The sequence below is a fragment of the Triticum dicoccoides genome, chromosome 3A (assembly GCF_002162155.2).
Source record: "Triticum dicoccoides isolate Atlit2015 ecotype Zavitan chromosome 3A, WEW_v2.0, whole genome shotgun sequence".
NCBI classification, from domain to species: domain Eukaryota; kingdom Viridiplantae; phylum Streptophyta; class Magnoliopsida; order Poales; family Poaceae; genus Triticum; species Triticum dicoccoides.
Genome location: NC_041384.1, coordinates 634,507,360 through 634,528,534, shown reverse-complemented (window position 1 = coordinate 634,528,534; position 21,175 = coordinate 634,507,360). Strand labels below are relative to the sequence as shown.

The 21,175-nt window shown below is 47.2% G+C and overlaps 1 pseudogene; it reads left to right on the top strand.

Annotated features, from left to right (window-relative positions):
- Nucleotides 1-228: 228 nt before the first annotated feature.
- On the top strand, nucleotides 229-17,236 carry LOC119272709 (annotated as a pseudogene).
- Nucleotides 17,237-21,175: the final 3,939 nt, after the last annotated feature.

Here is a 21,175-nt window from a genome sequence, read left to right as displayed (position 1 = left end):
CCATCCCCGGCCGCCCCTCCGCCTCCCCGCGCCGCCCCGCCGCCCACTTTCTATCCCCCACCCCCCATGCGTTTCGGCGGCGACCACGAGACGAGGAGCTCCGCAGCACTGCGGCGGCGACGAAGAGTGGCAGGTCCTGCGGCAGCCGCGCGACTCCACCCGACGACTACCGCATCCGCCGCGTGCATCGCCGGTTGCCGCGCGTCGAGGAGTCCCGCAGGTCCCGCAATGGCCTCGGCGGGAGGACCTCGGCAGGCACCTAGCAACGGCAGCCGAAGTGCGAGGAGCGGGCACCAACGGCGGAGGCCTCGAGTGCCGCGTGAAGCACAGCACCGCGGCGGCCTCGAGCGATTTGCGGAAGAGGATGGGTGGGAGAGATGCTTGATGTTGGGAGTAGCGGCGAAACTGCGCTCTCGGTGAGCCTGTGCACCGGCATGCCAAGTATTCCTCAAAGAGGAGTTGCAGCGTGGGCTGTGCTTGATGATGGGGAGCAGCAGCGTGGCCACTGAACTGTCACTGGCTTCAGATTTTCCTCAGGTATAAGTTGATGTTTTTCTTCCGTTTTGCCATACAAAAAGGTTAGATGCTATCAAATTGCCATGCCAATCTCAAGATAAATATGAACAAAACAAACTCTTAGATAAATTTGCCATGCTATTTTACAGAACACACGAACATTTTGCCACCTTGATACATAACTGAATTTTTGGGCAGTAAGTTCAGTTCTCATTTTTGAGTTATCACGCTTTTTTTACACAACTATAATCTTTTTGCCATGGCAAATTTTGGGTCCCAGGTCACAAGGCAAATGTAGGATTGCTCTTATCTAAAAACACGACAAATGTAAAACATGGCAAATTCTGAAATTTCTACACCATGTCAAACTTTGCTCAAACATTGTTGTAATAATTTGAATGATTATTGTTTTATTCGGTGTTGTAATAATAACTAGAATGATTACTGTTTTATGTCAATTGTGATGGAATTTGTGATATGTCATATGATGAAATGTGTGATATATGAAATGACAGTTTTAAAGGTTGGGGTTGAGGCAAAGACTAGAACCCTCAAATCCAACCCTTAAAGCAGTTTACGGGTTGGGTTTGAGGGTTCTAGTCTTTGCCCCTGTTTTTCAACCCTTAAAAGTGTCAAAAACTGGCACTTCTCAACCCTTAAAACTGCTACAAGTGTTTGAGGGTTTGAGGGTTCTACTAGTAATGCTCTAACTTACCGATGTTACTAGTCTATGTTACTACCTTCATAGTGAGTAGTAACATATGAGTGGTATCATGAAGGAGTTCATTTATTAGGCTATAGACTCATTATGTCTTGAAATGTGTGATGTTACAGTAACTAGCTAAGTTACCACAAACCCCTCTCTCCTCATTAATTAGCTGCCACATAAGCAATCTTGTATTGAAATGTGTGATGTTACTAGTTAAGTTACTCCCATTGTGACTAATCTTACTGGATATTGATTCATCTTCATCTCCCCGACGTGGAAATCTGAGGTGTACTAATTGATTTTCGGTGTTTAGGTTTTATTCCATCTCCTTGGCGTAGATAATCATTGAAACCCAACGCATGCATAGGTTCTGTACTACCTCTGTCTAGGTATGTAAGTCATATTACGACAATCAAATAATCCCAAAACACTTAGGCACGGTGCATTATCTTCTACCTCGTTTCTTATTTCTTGACATATCAACCAATAAGAGATGAGGGGTGTGCATGCTTTTAATGACTTGAGACTACCAAACACGACATGCAGTGGTTAGTTCATTGCATGCAATGCTATTAATTAGCAAATAAACATTAAGATCTCTCGTTTTCCCCTCCTCCTTGGTCACGATGCACAACCAAAGATAACTTAATCACCTAGACGGAGGGAGTAGTTCGTGTTCATTGGCCTATCTGTGTTGGGGAACGTTGCAGAAAATTAAAAATTTTCCTACGGTTTCACCAAGATCCATCTATGAGTTCATCTAAGCAACGAGTCAAGGGGAAGAGTTTGCATCTACATACCACTTGTAGATCACGAGCGGAAGCTTGTCAAGGGGATGGTGATGATGGAGTCGTACTCGAACGTGATTCGGATCACCGATGTCCAAGTGCTGAACAGACAGCACCTCCGCGTTCAACACACGTACGGGACGGGAGACGTCTCCTCCGTCTTGATCCAGCAAGGAGGAAGGAGAGGTTGAGGAAGGCAGCTCCAACGGCAGCACGACAGCGTGGTGTAGTTGGTGCAGCAGTACTCCGACAGAGCTTCGCCAAGCACGTACGGAGGAGGAGAGGTGTTGGGGAGGGGAGGGACTGCGCCTTGAGTTGTGGTGTATTGCAGCCCTCCCCTCACCCCTCTATATATAGGGGAAGGGGCAAGGGGGGCCGGCCCTCTAGGGAAAACCCTAGGGGGGCGGCGGCCAAGGGGTGGGGGGGCTTGCCCCCCAAGCAAGGGGGGTGCGCCCCCTTTAGGGTTTCCCCCCCCCCCCAACCCTAGGCGCATGGGCCCAAAGGGGGGGGCGCCAAGCCCATCAGAGGCTGGCTGCTATCCCTACGCAGCCCAAGTGCCCCCCCCGGGAGGGGTGGTCCTTCCCGGTGGACCCCCGGAACCTTTCCGGTGGTCCTGGTACAATACCGGTATGACCCCGAAACTTTCCGGTGCCCGTTTAACAACTTCCCATATATAAAACTTTACCTCCGGACCATTCCGGAACTCCTCGTGACGTCCGGGATCTCATCCGGGACTCTGAACAACATTCGGTAATCACATACTTGTCTTCCTGATAACCCTAGCGTCACCGAACCTTAAGTGTGTAGACCCTACGGGTTCGGGAGACATGCAGACATGACCGAGACTCTCCGGTCAATAACCAACAGCGGGATCTGGATACCCATGTTGGCTCCCACATGCTCCTCGATGAAGTCATCGGATGAACCACGATGTCGAGGATTCGATCAAACCCGTATACAATTCCCTTTGTCAATCGGTACGTTACTTGCCCGAGACTCGATCGTTGGTATCCCAATACCTTGTTCAGTCTCGTTACTGGCAAGTCACTTTACTCGTACCGTAATGCATGATCCCGTGGCCAACACCTTGGTCACCTTGAGCTCATTATGATGATGCATTACCGAGTGGGCCCAGAGATACCTCTCCGTCATACGGAGTGACAAATCCCAGTCTCGATCTGTGTCAACCCAATAGACACTTTCGGAGATACCTGTAGTGCACCTTTATAGTCACCCAGTTACGTTGTGACGTTTGATAAACCCAAAGCATTCCTACAGTATCCAGGAGTTACACGATCTCATGGTCGAAGGAAGAGATACTTGACATTGGAAAAGCTCTAGCAAACGAACTAACCGACCTTTGTGCTATGCTTAGGATTGGGTCTTGTCCATCACATCATTCTCCTAATTATGCGATCCCGTTATCAACGACATACAATGTCCATAGCCAGGAAACCATGACTATCTGTTGATCACAACGAGCTAGTCAACTAGAGGCTTACTAGGGACATATTGTGGTCTATGTATTCACACGTGTATTAAGATTTCCGGATAATACAATTATAGCATGAATAAAAGACTATTATCATGAACAAAGAAATATAATAATAACACTTTTATTATTGCCTCTATGGCATATTTCCAACAGTCTCCCACTTGCACTAGAGTCACTAATCTAGTTACATTGTGATGAATCGAACACCCATAGAGTTCTGGTGTTGATCATGTTTTGCTCGCGAGAGAGGTTTAGTCAACGGATCTGCGACATTCAGATCTGTATGTACTTTGCAAATTTCTATGTCTCCATCTTGAACATTTTCACGGATGGAGTTGAAACGACGCTTGATGTGCCTGGTCTTCTTGTGAAACCTGGGCTCCTTGGCAAGGGCAATAGCTCCAGTGTTGTCACAGAAAAGTTTGATTGGCCCCGACGCATTGGGTATGACTCCTAGGTCGGTGATGAACTCCTTCACCCAAATAGCTTCATGCGCTGCCTCCGAGGCTGCCATGTACTCCGCTTTACATGTAGATCCCGCCACGATGCTCTGCTTGCAGCTGCACCAGCTTACTGCTCCACCATCCAACATATACACGTATCCGGTTTGTGACTTAGAGTCATCCAAATCTGTGTCGAAGCTAGCGTCGACGTAACCCTTTACGACGAGCTCTTCGTCACCTCCATAAACGAGAAACATGTCCTTTGTCCTTTTCAGGTACTTCAGGATATTCTTGACCGTTGTCCAGTGTTCCTTGCCGGGATTACTCTGGTATCTTGCTACAAACTTACGGCAAGGTTTACATCAGGTCTGGTACACAGCATGGCATACATAATAGATCCTATGGCTGAAGCATAGGGGATGACACTCATCTCTTCTTTATCTTTTGCCGTGGTCGGTGACTGAGCTGAGCTCAATCTCACACCTTGTAACATAGGCAAGAACCCTTTCTTGGACTCATCCATTTTGAACTTTTTCAAAATCTTATCAAGGTATGTGCTTTGTGAAAGACCTATGAGGCGTCTCGATCTATCTCTATAGATCTTGATGCCTAATATATAAGCAGCTTCTCCAAGGTCCTTCATTGAAAAACGTTTGTTCAAGTAGGCCTTAATGCTGTCCAGAAATTCTATATTATTTCCCATCAAGAGTATGTCATCCACATATAATATGAGAAATGCTACAGAGCTCCCACTCACTTTCTTGTAAACGCAGGCTTCTCCATAAGTCTGCATAAACCCAAACGCTTTGATCATCTCATCAAAGCGAATATTCCAACTCCGAGATGCTTGCACCATCCCATAAATGGATCGCTGGAGCTTGCATACTTTGTTATCGTTCTTAGGATCGACAAAACCTTCCGGCTGCATCATATACAGCTCTTCCTTAAGATGCCCGTTAAGGAATGCCGTTTTGACGTCCATCTGCCATATCTCATAATCATAGTATGCGGCAATTGCTAACATGATTCAGACGGACTTAAGCTTCGCTACGGGAGAGAATGTCTCGTCGTAGTCAATCCCTTGAACTTGTCGATAACCCTTAGCGACAAGTCGAGCTTTATAGATGGTGACATTACCATCCGCGTCCGTCTTCTTCTTAAAGATCCATTTGTTTTCTATCGCTCGCCGATCATCGGGCAAGTTAGTCAAAGTCCATACTTTGTTTTCATACATGGATTCTATCTCGGATTTCATGGCTTCTAGCCATTTGTTGGAATCTGGGCCCGCCATCGCTTCTTCATAGTTCGAAGGTTCACCGTTGTCTAACAACATGATTTCCAGGACAGGGTTGCCATACCACTCTGGTGCGGAACGTGTGCTTGTGGACCTACGAAGTTCAATAGCAACTTGATCCGAAGTACCTTGGTCATCATCATTGGTTTCCTCTTCAGTTGGTGTGGGCATCATAGGAATATTTTCCTGAGCTGCATCACTTTCCCGTTCGAGAGGTAGTACTTCATCAAGTTCTACTTTCCTCCCACTTACTTCTTTCGAGAGAAACTCTTTTTCCAGAAAGCATCCGTTCTTGGCAACAAAGATCTTGCCCTTGGATCTTAAGTAGAAGGTATACCCTACAGTTTCCTTAGGGTATCCTATGAAGACGCATTTTTCCGACTTGGGTTCGAGCTTTTCAGGTTGAAGTTTCTTGACATAAGCATCGCATCCCCAAACTTTTAGAAACGACAGCTTAGGTTTCTTCCCAAACCATAATTCATACGGTGTCGTCTCAACGGATTTAGACGGTGCCCTATTTAAAGTGAATGTAGCTGTCTCTAGAGCGTATCCCCAAAATGATAGCGGTAAATTGGTAAGAGACATCATAGACTGCATCATATCCAATAGAGTGCGATTACGACGTTCGGACACACCGTTTCGCTGAGGTGTTCCAGGCGGCGTGAGTTGTGAAACGATTCCACATTTCCTTAAGTGTGTGCCAAATTCGTGACTTAAATATTCTCCTCCACGATCTGATCGTAGGAACTTTATCTTTCGGTCACGTTAATTCTCCACCTCATTCTGAAATTCCTTGAACTTTTCAAAGGCCTCAGACTTGTGTTTCATTAAGTAGACATACCCATATCTACTTAAGTCATCAGTGAGAGTGAGAACATAACGATATCCTCCGCGAGCCTCAACGCTCATTGGACCGCACACATCGGTATGTATGATTTTCAACAAGTTGGTTGCTCGCTCCATTGTTCCGGAGAACGGAGTCTTGGTCATTTTTCCCATGAGGCATGGTTCGCATGTGTCAAATGATTCATAATCAAGAGACTCTAAAAGTCCATCAGCATGGAGCTTCTTCATGCGCTTCACACCAATGTGACCAAGGCGGCAGTGCCACAAGTATGTGGGACTATCGTTATCAACTTTACATCTTTTGGCATCTACATTATGAACATGTGTAATATTACGCTCGAGATTCATTAAGAATAAACCATTGACCATCGGAGCATGACCATAATACATATCTCTCATATAAATCGAACAACCATTATTCTCAGACTTAAATGAGTAGCCATCTCGTATTAAACGAGATCCAAATACAATGTTCATGCTCAAACTTGGCACTAAATAACAATTATTAAGGTTCAAAACTAATCCCGTAGGTAAATGTAGAGGCAGCGTGCCGACGGCGATCACATCGACTCTGGAACCATTCCCGATGCGCATCGTCACCTCGTCCTTCGCCAGTCTCCGTTTATTCCGCAGCTCCTGCTGTGAGTTACAAATATGAGCAACGGCACCGGTATCAAATACCCAGGAGTTACTACGAGTACTGGTAAGGTACACATCAATTACATGTATATCAAATATACCTTTGGTGTTGCCGGCCTTCTTATCCGCTAAGTATTTGGGGCAGTTCCGCTTCCAGTGACCCTTCCCCTTGCAATAAAAGCACTCAGTCTCAGGCTTGGGTCCATTCTTTGACTTCTTCCCGGCAACTGGCTTACCGGGCGCGGCAACCTCTTTGCCGTCCTTCTTGAAGTTCTTTTTACCCTTGCCCTTCTTGAACTTAGTGGTCTTATTGACCATCAACACTTGATGTTCTTTCTTGATTTCAACCTCTGCTGACTTCAGCATAGAAAATACTTTAGGAATGGTCTTTATCATCCCCTGCATATTGTAGTTCATCACAAAGCTCTTGTAGCTTGGTGGGAGCGACTGAAGGATTCTGTCAATGACTGCCTCATCAGGGAGGTTAATATTCAGCTGGGTCATACGGTTGTGCAACCCAGACATCTTGAGTATGTGCTCACTGACAGAACTATTTTTCTCCATCTTACAACTATAGAACTTGTCGGAGATGTCATATCTCTCGACCCGGGCGTGAGCTTGAAAAACTAGTTTCAGCTCTTCGAACATCTCATATGCTCCGTGATGCTCAAAACGCTTTTGGAGCCCCGGTTCTAAGCTGTAAAGCATGCCGCACTGAACGAGGGAGTAATCATCAGCACGAGACTGCCAAACATTCATAATGTCTTGGTTCTCTGGGACGGGAGCGTCACCTAGCGGTCCTTCTAGGACATATTGTTTCCTGGCAGCTATGAGGATGATCCTCATGTTCCGGACCCAGTCCGTATAGTTGCTGCCATCATCTTTCAGCTTGGTTTTCTCTAGGAACGCGTTGAAGTTTATGTTGACATGAGCGTTGGCCATTTGATCTACAAGACATATTTGCAAAGGTTTTAGACTAAGTTCATGATAATTAAGTTCTAATCAAATTATGAACTCCCACTTAGATTAGACATCCCTCTAGTCATCTAAGTGTTACACGATCCGAGTCGACTAGCCCGTGTCCGATCATCACGTGAGACGGACTAGTCATCGTCGGTGAACATCTTCATGTTGATCGTATCTTCCATACGACTCGTGTTCGACCTTTCGGTCTCCGTGTTCCGAGGTCATGTCTGCACATGCTAGGCTCGTCAAGTTAACCCTAAGTGTTTTCACTGTGTAAAACTGTCTTACACCCGTTGTATGTGAACGTAAGAATCCATCACACCCGATCATCACATGGTGCTTAGAAGCAACGAACTGTAGCAACGGTGCACAGTTAGGGGAGAACACTTCTTGAAATTTTGTAAGGGATCATCTTATTTACTACCGTCGTCCTAAGTAAACAAGATGCATAAAACATAATAAACATCACATGCAATTATATAAAGTAGTGACATGATATGGCCAATATCATATAGCTCCTTTGATCTCCATCTTCGGGGCTCCATGATCATCTTGTCACCGGCATGACACCATGATCTCCATCATCATGATCTCCATCATCGTGTCTTCATGAAGTTGTCACGCCAACGACTACTTCTACTTCTATGACTAACGCGTTTAGCAATAAAGTAAAGCAAGTTACATGGCGTTCTTCAATGACACGCAGGTCATACAAAAATAAAGACAACTCCTATGGCTCCTGCCGGTTGTCATACTCATCGACATGCAAGTCGTGAATCCTATTACAAGAACATGATCTCATACATCACAATTCATCATTCATCACAACTTCTGGCCATATCACATCACATGATCAATCGCTGCAAAAACAAGTTAGACGTCCTCTAATTGTTGTTGCATCTTTTACGTGGCTGCAATTGGGTTCTAGCAAGAACGTTTTCTTACCTACGAATAACCACAACGTGATTTTGTCAACTTCTATTTACCCTTCATAAGGGCCCTTTTCATCGAATCCGCTCCAACTAAAGTGGGAGAGACAGACACCCGCCAGCCACCTTATGCAACTAGTGCATGTTAATCGATGGAACCGGTCTCACGTAAGCGTACGTGTAAGGTTGGTCCGGGCCGCTTCATCCCACAATACCGCTGAAGCAAGAAAAGACTAGTAGAGGCAAGCAAGTTGACAAGATCCACGCCCACAACAAAATTGTGTTCTACTCATGCAAAGAGAACTACGCATAGACCTAGCTCTGACACCACTGTTGGGGAACGTTGCAGAAAATTAAAATTTTTCCTACGGTTTCACCAAGATCCATCTATGAGTTCATCTAAGAAACGAGTCAAGGGGAAGAGTTTGCATCTACATACCACTTGTAGATCACGAGCGGAAGCTTGTCAAGGGGATGGTGATGATGGAGTCGTACTCGAACGTGATTCGGATCACCGATGTCCAAGTGCTGAACGGACAGCACCTCCGCATTCAACACACGTACAGGACGGGAGACGTCTCCTCCGTCTTGATCCAGCAAGGAGGAAGGAGAGGTTGAGGAAGGCAGCTCCAACGGCAGCACGACGGCGTGGTGTAGTTGGTGCAGCAGTACTCCGACAGAGCTTCGCCAAGCACGTACGGAGGAGGAGAGGTGTTGGGGAGGGGAGGGGCTGCGCCTTGAGTTGTGGTGTATTGCAGCCCTCCCCTCACCCCTCTATATATAGGGGAAGGGGCAAGGGGGGCCGGCCCTCTAGGGAAAACCCTAGGAAGGGGCGGCGGCCAAGGGGTGGGGGGGCTTGCTCCCCAAGCAAGGGGGGTGCGCCCCCTTTAGGGTTTCTCCCCCAACCCTAGGCGCATGGGCCCAAAGGGGGGGGGCGCCAAGCCCACCAGGGGCTGGCTGCTATCCCTACGCAGCCCAAGTGGCCCCCCGGGAGGGGTGGTCCCTCCCGGTGGACCCCCGGAACCTTTCCGGTGGTCCCGGTACAATACTGGTATGACCCCGAAACATTCCGGTGCCCGTTTAACAACTTCCCATATATAAAACTTTACCTCCGGACCATTCCGGAACTCCTCGTGACGTCCGGGATCTCATCCGGGACTCCGAACAACATTCGGTAATCACATACTTGTCTTCCTGATAGCCCTAGCGTCACCGAACTTTAAGTGTGTAGACCCTACGGGTTCGGGAGACATGCAGACATGACCGAGACTCTCCGGTCAATAACCAACAGCGGGATCTGGATACCCATGTTGGCTCCCACATGCTCCTTGATGAAGTCATCGGATGAACCACGATGTCGAGGATTCGATCAAACCCCGTATACAATTCCCTTTGTCAATCGGTACGTTACTTGCCCGAGACTCGATCGTCGGTATCCCAATACCTTGTTCAGTCTCGTTACTGGCAAGTCACTTTACTCGTACCGTAATGCATGATCCCGTGGCCAACACCTTGGTCACCTTGAGCTCATTATGATGATGCATTACCGAGTGGGCCCAGAGATACCTCTCTGTCATGCGGAGTGACAAATCCCAGTCTCGATCCGTGTCAACCCAATAGACACTTTCGGAGATACCTGTAGTGCACCTTTATAGTCACCCAGTTACGTTGTGACGTTTGATACACCCAAAGCATTCCTACGGTATCCAGGAGTTACACGATCTCATGGTCGAAGGAAGAGATACTTGACATTGGAAAAGCTCTAGCAAACGAACTAACCGACCTTTGTTCTATGCTTAGGATTGGGTCTTGTCCATCACATCATTCTCCTAATTATGTGATCCCGTTATCAACGACATCCAATGTCCATAGCCAGGAAACCATGACTATCTGTTGATCACAATGAGCTAGTCAACTAGAGGCTTACTAGGGACATATTGTGGTCTATGTATTCACACGTGTATTACGATTTCCGGATAATACAGTTATAGCATGAATAAAAGACTATTATCATGAACAAAGAAATATAATAATAACACTTTTATTATTGCCTCTAGGGCATATTTCCAACAATTTGCAATATCATTTGCTGGCATATCTCTCATCAGTGATGGCAAAGCTGCCATCGGCCACTCCATTGACGTCGCCGCAGCTAGCAGGTACCACCTGCTTGTGGTTAATGGCTACTCGCGTATCAAAGCCACTACACCTAACGACATGAAGATCCTCTCTCTCGCTTTCATGGTAGGAGGCCATCGTTGGTGCATGTGGTTCTATCCTAATGGCGACCGCTCAGAGAGTGCCGACTCAGTATCTCTCTTTCTGCACCGTGTTGATGAGAATGCTGCAGAGGTTCTGAAGGTGCAGTACGAATTTAGTTTCATTGATGAGCTTCAGTATCAAGGTTCAGCATTTATTCGTGCAGGAAAGGCCGACAATTTCTCTAGCAGTAAACCATCTTGGGGTTACAAGATTTTCATCAAAAGAGATGACCTTGAGAAATCAAAGCACTTAAAGGACGACTGTTTCGCCATCCGATGTGACCTCTCCATTGCCACCACCATGGATCTCTTCATCAAAGTATCGCCTTCTGGCATACAACAAGATATCAGTGACCTTTTCCTGTCCGAGGAGGGCACAGACGTGAGGTTCATGGTGTCTGGTGAGAAGTTTGCGGCCCATCGATGCGTGCTTGCAGCTCGGTCTGCGGTCTTCAGGGCAGAGCTGTTTGGCCCCATGAAGGAGGGCCCAGTAGCAAGTGTCATAGATGTACTCCCTCCGTTTCTTTTTACTTCGTATATAAGATTTGGTCAAAGTTAAACTACACAAATTTTGACCAAATTTATATAAAAAAATATGAACATCTACAATATTAAAGCTATATAGTATGAAAATACATTTCTTGGTGCATCTGATAATATTAATTTCATATTGTCAATGTTTATATTTTTTAATATAATGTTAGTCAAACTATACAAAGCCTGACTTTGACCAAACCTTATATGCAAACTAAAAAGAAACAGAGGGAGTAAAAGACATGGAAGCAAAGATGTTTAGCGCCTTGCTTGAATTTATTTACACCGACACGCTACCTGATATGGAGATAGACATGGGGGAGGAATGGAGAGCCCAAGAAGCATTGTTTTTGCAGCACTTGCTTGCAGCGGCGAAAGGTACGATCTCCAAAGGCTGAAAGCACTATGTGAAGAAGAGCTATGCGAACACATAGGTGTTGGCTCAGTGACGACTATTCTTGCTCTGGCTGAGCAGCACAACTGTTCTGGATTGAAGGAGGTTTGTTTTGAGTTCATCAAGACTCCTGCTAATTTGAAAGCGATAACGCTGGCTGATGGCTTGGAGGGCATAACTAGAACCTGTTCCTCTCTTCTGAAGGAGTTTGCTTCCTAAAATCTATAAGAATGGTTAGTTTTTTTCTGTATTTTTTAATATACTGTTTTGATATCTATATTTCTACTCCCTCCGTTCCTAAATAATTGTCTTTCTAGAGATTTCAACAAATGACTACATACGGAGTAAAATGAGTGAATCTACACTCTAAAACGTGTCTACATACATCCGTATGTTGTAGTCCATTTGAGATGGTTAGAAAGACAATTATTTGGGAACGGAGGGAGTAGGTTGTAGTTTTGTTTTCTTGTCACCAGTCAGTTAGTGTGACTTCATGTTATGCCAGAAAAACATTTTAATTGGTTGCATTATGTCTGCTTTGGCAAGAAATAATTTGGATACATCGTGCCCAGCCCATCAATTCAAGATTTTATTTTCCAATTCAGAGAAGCAACGCACTGTCATATCTCGCCTTAAGTGTGTATTTTCTTAATCATTTCTGCGACATGAACTTTTCTTTCTTTCTTTTCAGGCAACGATTCTGGTGGCAAAAAGTCATGGCGATGGATGATGACCTGGACTGTCAAGCTACGTGATGGTGCCCTTCGGTTGTCGAAGATATCATCACTAAACTTTTGCTGAACGATGATTAGTGGTTTCTATGTTAGAATAAATCCGAGGCATACCGTTGATCATCCGAGGACTAAGCAATCACACGAGTATGACACCGAGATTTGTTAACGAGGTTCACCGATATGGCTACATCCCCGGGGCCTTACTACGGGCGCTTCTCCCCGTGACACCGTCATAATACCGCACACCGGCCACCCGAGCGCCGGCACACGCCGCCGGCTCCCCCTTGCGCGCCTATGCTATTATGTTGGCATTCAATATGTGAGTTGTTCACTTTTCACGCAAGTCAGTGATCAGGGTGTGATGGCGTTGGACTGATACTCTGAAAGTTGGGAGTACAAACAAGAGTAACAAAGAACTTAATTTTGCTCGAGTGTTGACAGTGGTCAAGAAAAGAAGGGACTACAAGTTGCAGGTGGAGTCATATGGAGTCTTTGGAGTAGCAGCGGTACTCATGGGATAAGCTCAGGTCCAATGTACATGGAAGTTTGACGCATTGACGAATTCAAAGTGGTGGAGAATATTCGCCAAGGTGGAGTTTGTTAGAGTTGTGTCGAATATAGTGTACAAGGTAGGTTATAGTTGGACTAGGAGTTGTATTGTGTTTACATAGGACACTTGTATCCTAGGCCTCTCATATATAGCGGGGGTAGACACACGATGTAACATATGCCAACATAATAGCACAGGCGCGCAAGGGGGAGCCGGCGACGTGTGCCGGCGCCCGGGTGGCCGGTGTGCGGTATTGTGACGGTGTCACGGGGAGGAGCGCCCGTAGTAAGGCCTCGGGGATGTAGCCATATCAATGAACCTCGTTAACAAATCTCGGTGTCGTGCTCGTGTGATTGTTTGGTCCTCGAATGATCAACGGTATGCCTTGGATTTATTTTAACAAGTGGTATCAAAGCTAGGTCGTTTGGAGGCTGTGGATCGTTGGTCTAGAGGATGAAGAAGCAGTAACGTGGTTGGATGTCTTGGCGGCGGCGAGTTGTAGTTGTTTGGTCGATTCGGTGATCAGACGAGTTCTTGGTGATTCAGGCGTGAACTCGGGGAGATGCAATCGACGACGGCGGCGTGTCGCGCGCGACTTGCAGACAGCACATCGGTTCGGAGCGCTGGCTGCGAAAGTGCAAGGCAAGTGCGTGGGCTGCGGCCCAGGTGGAGAAGCCGCACGGCTGCAGCAGGCGGGCAACTCACGGGCTGAACGGCAGCTGGTGGGCTCAGGTGTACGTGTCCGTATGCAAAGCGATCAGGCCAGGTCCGCGTACAAGGTACATGCATGAGATTTGTTTTGGATAAAAAGAGGACCGAGTCCTCACGTGACATACGACGCAAGGCAGCAGATTATTTTGAGCGAAAGGAAAATCCGTCAAGCGATATCCATCCATTGGAATAGCAGGAGGCTGAGGCAAAGCAACAGATAGCATTGGAGGTTGAGCTAGAGCTACTACACATTGAAGATCAAAAGCGTTTTGGTTGGAATTGCTATTAGTACGCGGAGGCTGTTCATGTACTTGGGCATCGCGTTAATAGCTCGGATAATTTTTCACAGTCAGTCATACAAAGAATCATGGCGCCAATGGGTACTAGGTTTGAGGTGAAGAAGTTTATGGAATTGAAAACCTTGGGTTATGGCAGATAAAGGTGAAGATTTGTTGGCACAACAGGGATGCTTGAAGGCGTTGCAGGAAGCCAAGCCAACTAAGATGGAATTATCATGTGATGGATGGAAATTCGTGAAAGACGATTTGGAAGCCTCGAGCGTGTCATGCAGTCGGAGAAGTTCGGCTTGGTTGGACTAGATAGTCTGACAGATCGACGTGAGTCGGTTGATACAGAAGATGGTGGTGAGATCGGCGATGATGACATAGGCGCGTGATGCTGATGGTGACTGGCTTTTGGGCGTGGAAACACGCGGCACGGACCAGAGGGCTTGTGTGGCTTCGACAAGACTATGGCGCGGGGTTGATTCAAGGTGGTGTATACACGGAGCTTGAAGTCGATGAGGCGCAGGGGTGGACTGATCATCTACCATGAAGTCATGTTGAAGGTGGAGCTGGATTGAGGGGCTATGGCGTAAGAGTTCAGAGAGTCGAAGCCTATTCAGCGGGAAAAAGCAAGGGACGCATAGTTCGGACTGGAGCCCAGTGGTCTGATGGAAGCGTGAAACTCGTCATCGGTTGGTTATGATCGGTGGTACTCTGCAGTGGGGGTTGAGTGGTGTGGGTTCGCGGCCCTTGAGACTCGACCGGGATAGCGGAGGCTCAACGCGGTAATAGCGGCGAGGCGTGCGGTATGCACGGACATGGAGACGGGCCAGGGCTCTGGTGGTCATACATGTGATAAGACAACTGCGAATTTGACTCAGGATGACTACAAGCAACGGTGAAATTCCTTCAAGTTTCAGACAGGCGGTCAAGAAAGGAGCGGTGATGTTGAGTTCAGGTAACTTTTATGTGTGACATCCAATATGTGAGTTGTTCACTTTCACGCAGGTCAGTGATCAGTATGTGATGGCGTTGGACTGATACTCTGGAAGTTGGGAGCACAAACAAGAGTAATAAGGAACTTAATTTTGCTCGAGTGCTGACAGTGGTCAAGAAAAGAAGGGACTACAAGTTGCAGGTGGAGTCATATGGAGTCTTTGGAGTAGCAGCGGTACTCATGGGATAAGCTCAGGTCCAATGTACATGAAAGTTTGACGCATTGACGAATTTAAAGTGGTGGAGAATATTCGCCAAGGTGGAGTTTGTTAGAGTTGTGTCGAATATAGTGTACAAGGTAGGTTACAGTTGGACTAGGAGTTGTATTGTGTTTACATAGGACACTTGTATCTTAGGCCTCTCATATATAGCAGGGGTAGACACACGATGTAACATATGCCAACATAATAGCACAGGCGCGCAAGGGGGAGCCGGCGGCGTGTGCCGGCGCCCGGGTGACCGGTGTGCGGTATTGTGACGGTGTCACGGGGAGGAGCGCCCGTAGTAAAGCTCCGGAGATGTAGCCATATCGGTGAACCTCGTTAACAAATCTCGGTGTCGTGTTAGTGTGATTGCTTGGTCCTCGAATGATCAACGGTATGCCTCGGATTTATTCTAACATTCTACCGTTGTTAGTTCCTAGCTGAACTTGTTTTTGTCAAGAAGGTGTATTTTACCCTAGAGAGAGATCAACTGCGGTAATGTGTACGAGGAATTTTTAAGATGCGCCACTAGCACCATTTGATTTCGGTTACAACAGTTTGGCAACTGAACAGTTTAGGCATAAGTATTCCTATATATATCCAATCTCCGTGACTTGTACTTTCAAATTGCGTCCGTGTCTTAGTTGAGAGAGGGCTGCTGGTTAGTCTCCATGTCCGTCTCGGCTTCAAGTTAAGAGTCCGGGTGCGTTATGCTGTTGTGTTTTTGCGTCCATATAATACACGGCATGATGCGAATCAGCCATTGAGAAAAGCTCTGGCTAGTTTTGCAGAGGACCAAATCGGCTCTTCAACTCCGAGGACTCGCTAAGGCGGTGACGCCACCGGCCACGCCGTCGACGCCATGTCGTTTGCCGGCGTGTCTATCACCCGCTACACTGGCGACGCTGCCGGCCACGCGTCGACGTCTCCACGGGCAGCGGGTACCACCTGCTTGTGGTCGCCGATTACTCGCGTACGAAAGCCTATGCATCTACTGGCAAGGCGATCGCGTCTCTCCCTTTCACGGTAGGAGGCCGCCGCTGGTGCATCCGCTACTTCCCTAACGGCGACACCTCGGAGAGCCACCAATACATCTCTCTCCATCTGCACCTTGTTGATAAAGATGTCACAGAGGCTGTGAAGGCGCAATGCACTTTTAGCTTCGTCGACGAGCTTGAAAACCAAGGCCCCGCATGTGTTCGAGCAAAAGAGGCACACGATTTCTCCAGCTGCCATGCGACATTGGCCCATCGGTATTTTTGGAAAAGAGACGACCTCGAGAAATCAAGTCATCTCAAGGGCAACTCTTTCACCATCCGATGTGACCTCGCCGTCACCTCCATGTTTGATCGCTTCATCACGGTGCCGCCGTCTAGCATACAACAGCATATCATGAACCTCCTCTTGTCCAAGGAGGGCACTGACGTGATGTTCAGCGTCGGCGACGAGACGATCATCGCACACCGGTGCGTGCTCGCGGCCCGGTCTTCGGACTTCAAGGCGGAGCTCTTTGGCCCCATGATGGAAGGCACCATAGCAAGCGTCATACAGATAGAAGACATGGAGGCGAGAGTGTTTAGGGCCTTGCTTAGCTTTATTTACACCGACTCGCTACCCGACATGGAGGTCGACAACGTGGAGGAAAGAGAAGCCCAAGAATTGTTGTGGCTGCAACACTTGCTTGCAGTGGCAGACAGATACGATCTCCAAAGGCTGAAGGTACTATGTAAAGAAAAGTTATGCAAACACATAGTCGTGAGCTCGGTCAAAACTATTTTTATTCTAGCTGAGCGGCACAGCTGTGGTGGGCTGAAGGAGGTATGCCTTGAATTCCTCAAGACACCATCTAATTTGAAAGAGATAACGGCGACTGACGTCTTCGACAATATAGTTACAACATGTCCCTATCTTTTAAAGGAGCTCATTGCCAAGTTTGCTTCGTGAAATCGACAAAAGTGGTTAGTTCCTGAAATCTATGTTTCTATGTTGAAGCCTTACTTTCTTGCCAACATTCGATGTAGTGCCTCATGTTGTCTGAGTAAGCATTTTACTTGCATGCATCGTGTGTTAGATGACTGCTTCCCTATTTACCTAAGCGACGCACCGTCCTATGTTGATCTGTTCCTTTGAGCCAAGACTTGAACCATCTTGTTCATTTTTCTCTCTCTTTCAAGCAGCAGATCAGGCGAAGGCGATGGGATGTTCTGGACAGTGTAACGGCATGATGCCTCTCCGTTCTCAAAGATAATATTACCAAACGTGCTCCCTTGAAGGATTCCTAGTTACGGACTTTGTACCAGTGTTTGTTTTAGTTCAGATTTCAGAACATGTCCTTAATTTTGTCAAATTTGAACCACCATTCGATGAATGGGTACGTAACCTTGTTACTTAAAGCTACATAATTTCCTTTCCTCAACTTTTTTTTTTGAGAAGAACATTTCCTTTCCTCAACTAATCAGCCCCGGCTTGAATTTCATGGGGTGGGCCTGGGCCTTTTTTTTCTTCAAATCAAATCAGGCCAGCTCATCACGGATGTTAGTTACGTAAGAATTTTTACTTAGGTGTGGCAAAGCTCTAGGAAGATTACCCGTGGTCATTTTTATTTTGCGTGAGAAACTTTTAATCTATTCATCTTCAATAATGGCAATACAAAGAACAACCAGGTCTATGGACCACCTAGCGACGGCTACAAGTAGTGGAGCAAGCTGAAGGTGTGCCGCCGTTATCGCCCCTCCTTGACTGAAGCCGGTCAAACCTTGTTGTAGTAGACAGTCAGAAAATCATTGTGCTAACGCCTCGTAAGACCAGCGCACCACAACAACAACTATTGCCGATGAAAAAAGTCGTAGATTGAAAGAATCAAACTTGTAAACACCTAAATGAAGATGAACGAAGACTGGATTCAAACAGATCCACAACTTATGTCGGGGTGGTGACGCCGAAGTTGGTGCGACGACCATGGTCTACACTCGCGCTGTGGCCTGCGGGTGGCCGGGTTGTGTGGAATTGCAACTCAGAGAGGCGAGTGGTGGTACGTCGGGGTGACGGCCCCAAAACGTCATTTCGGCGGATTGCACAGGGTGCAACGGAAAGGTAAATGTTGGGGTGGCGGCCTTGAGAGTTCTACAACTTTGAGGGCATTGGCCTTGTGTCACGCGCGCGGTGAGTTTGCCATCGATGTTGGTCGCCAGAGTGTCAAGTGAGGCACTTGGCACATGGTCTTGGAGGATGCTTGTTTTCTCACCTTTGCGGGGGAGTTTCGGTCTGCTCCTCCAGTAGCATCGACTTCTTCTCTCCAGCAATGGTGGAAGGCCGACTAGTTTTGGTGGAGCGGATCTTCTGCTTGTTTGTGCTCAGAAGGTTGGTGTGTTTTTGTTCAGTTTGATGGGTCGTTGAACAGAGTAGGCTTGGTCTTGGATGTATTCTTCTTGTTCAGTTTTTCACAACTAACTAGGCAAGAAATCTTCATTTTTTCAGCATTTTCTCCCTTTCTCCTAGGCGGCTAGAACAGACTCTCTCTCTCCTTCAGGCTATGCCCGCGACCTCGTGGATTCGTCTTCCCTCTTCTGCCGCTCGGTCGGCCGGTGGTGGGGTGGGGAATCCTGGTGCCTTTGCTCTAACTAATAATTTAGGTTAGGATTTTTAGTCCTTATAGGTGTGATGCTCAGGCGGATGACTGCGCTTCTTCTTCAATTTGTCTTTCGGGCTTCTATCTTCCTCGCGGTTGTCCATCTGAACGTAGTCGACAGAGCTCGGTGTAGATTTTTGCCGACTACTTGGGGGGGCGATGTTAGGGTTTTTCATCGTGCCTGTGCGACAACGAGATTTAGTGCTAGTTGCTTCAGATCTATTCAAGCTTCAACGACGACGGCTGCGGCTCCAGGGCGCTGATCCTTAGGGGCACATGTACGAAGACTATTCGGCTTTTATCGACAAGGTCATGCCAACTCGGTAAGGGAGCAACCGCAGTGGCGCATCGACAACTCAATCTGGCAGCAATAGCGGTCGTTCGGTGGTCTAGAGACCTTGATGTATTTTTTATTAAGTTTGAGGTGATTTATACTTCTAATGAAGTTTTATAATAGTTCTGAATCTTTTTGAAAGAAGAAAAATCTTCTTTTTAATTTTTCTGCGGGGTCTTTTTAATCAATGATGAAGGCAAAACTTTTGCCTTGGTTGTAAAATAATGTATTAGGGCATACCAATTTCTATGACTATATATACACGGAGAATCGCCAAGATGTTGCGGCGGCCATTCTGCACCTTTTTTTTGAGAATTTTTTCATTCATATCACGAATCAGTACAAAGCAGTTGACCCTTACAAGCATAGTGAAACGCAAACACAAAGGACCATAAACACCTAGAGTATCCTAAGACAACCATAAAACAAGAAGATCTCCGGAGCCATGTGTCATCATCCGTGAATCTTGAGAGAAGACCCTTGCAACAGAAAGATTTGCAACGAGTCGCAAACAAGTCATCATCTTCGACCACGGTACAATTGTCGCCATGCTGCTTCCTCCTTTCTTGACACCAGCACTGAGAGGGGATGGACATCAATCCAACACACCTGCAACAGCCGTCGCTATCTTTGACTTTGAGTACCGCGAAAAGTGTCCCTTCGAAAAGTAAGAGAAATCGAGTCATCCGACCGGTCCAGCACCGCGGTCGGGCTATCTGCCCGGACAAAGCAGGATCTCCCACTAGCATCAACACAAAGGAAGGAGAAGAACAGCAGCAACAAATCATACCAACAAGGAAGAAGGAAGGTCTTCGTCTCTCTGCATCCATCGCCCATCTGAGGACCCAAACGGCCAGTGTCGATGGACCTCCAACTACCATAGCCCGCGACCTCGACGAGATCCGGGGATTCCCAACCCCGCTGGCTCCTAGACGAAGGCAAAAGCCTTGCCTGATCATGAACGAAGCCCAGAGAAACTTATTCCGACGCGACACCACCGCAACGGCCTCGGCAGCGTCTCCCTCAACCCTAACCCTACCACACACCCACCTAGCGAACAGACCCGAGGTCCCCTCCTCCCGCCGCGGGAGCGGCCGACGAAGAGAGAGGGAACCGGCGGTGTCACCGGCGGCGCACAAGGGAACCCTCTAGCCTCCCTTGATAGCCTGGAACGATCCTACTTTTCCGGGGCGGTTTCGTGGACGGAAGACCGACTTGGTAAGGGAGCAGCCACAGTGACGCATCGACAGCTCAGTCTGGCAGCAATAGCGGTCGTTCGGTGGTCTAGAGACCTTGAAGTATTTTTTATTAAGTTTGAGGTGATTTATACTTCTAATGAAGTTTTATAATAGCTCTGAATCTTTTTGAAAGAAGAAAAATCTTCTTTTTAATTTTTTTGCGGGGTCTTTTTAATCAATGATGAAGGCAAAACTTTTGCCTTGGTTGTAAAAAAATGTATTAGGGCATACCAATTTCTTTGACTATATATACACGGAGAATCGCCAAGATGTTGCGGCGGCCATTCTGCACGTCGTTAGTTGAGAACTCGTGGAATAGATCTGTTTCCAGTTTTCCACGCGCTGGGCTTGGACGAGTCGATCGACTCTACTCTAGTAGCCGCGCGAGGCCGACGGCGCTCATCCAGCTGAATCCGCACGCATCCGGTAAACTTAGCACTGAATTTATTCGTGCGGTCCGCTGATTGCTTGCCGTAAGTTCCTCTTGCTGCTGGCGTACGAAGAAATTGCTGTCATCTTTGGTTGTTTGCCGCTTGCATCGTTGCTCTTGTTGCCCGATCGTCGCTTGAATCAGTTGCATCTGGTACTGGTAGTACCGGTTTCACTGAAAGATTAGGCGGCTAGTCCATACGACTCCAATCGCCCAGTGTGCGTGGCACATAGTCCATACCAGATCATCTGTC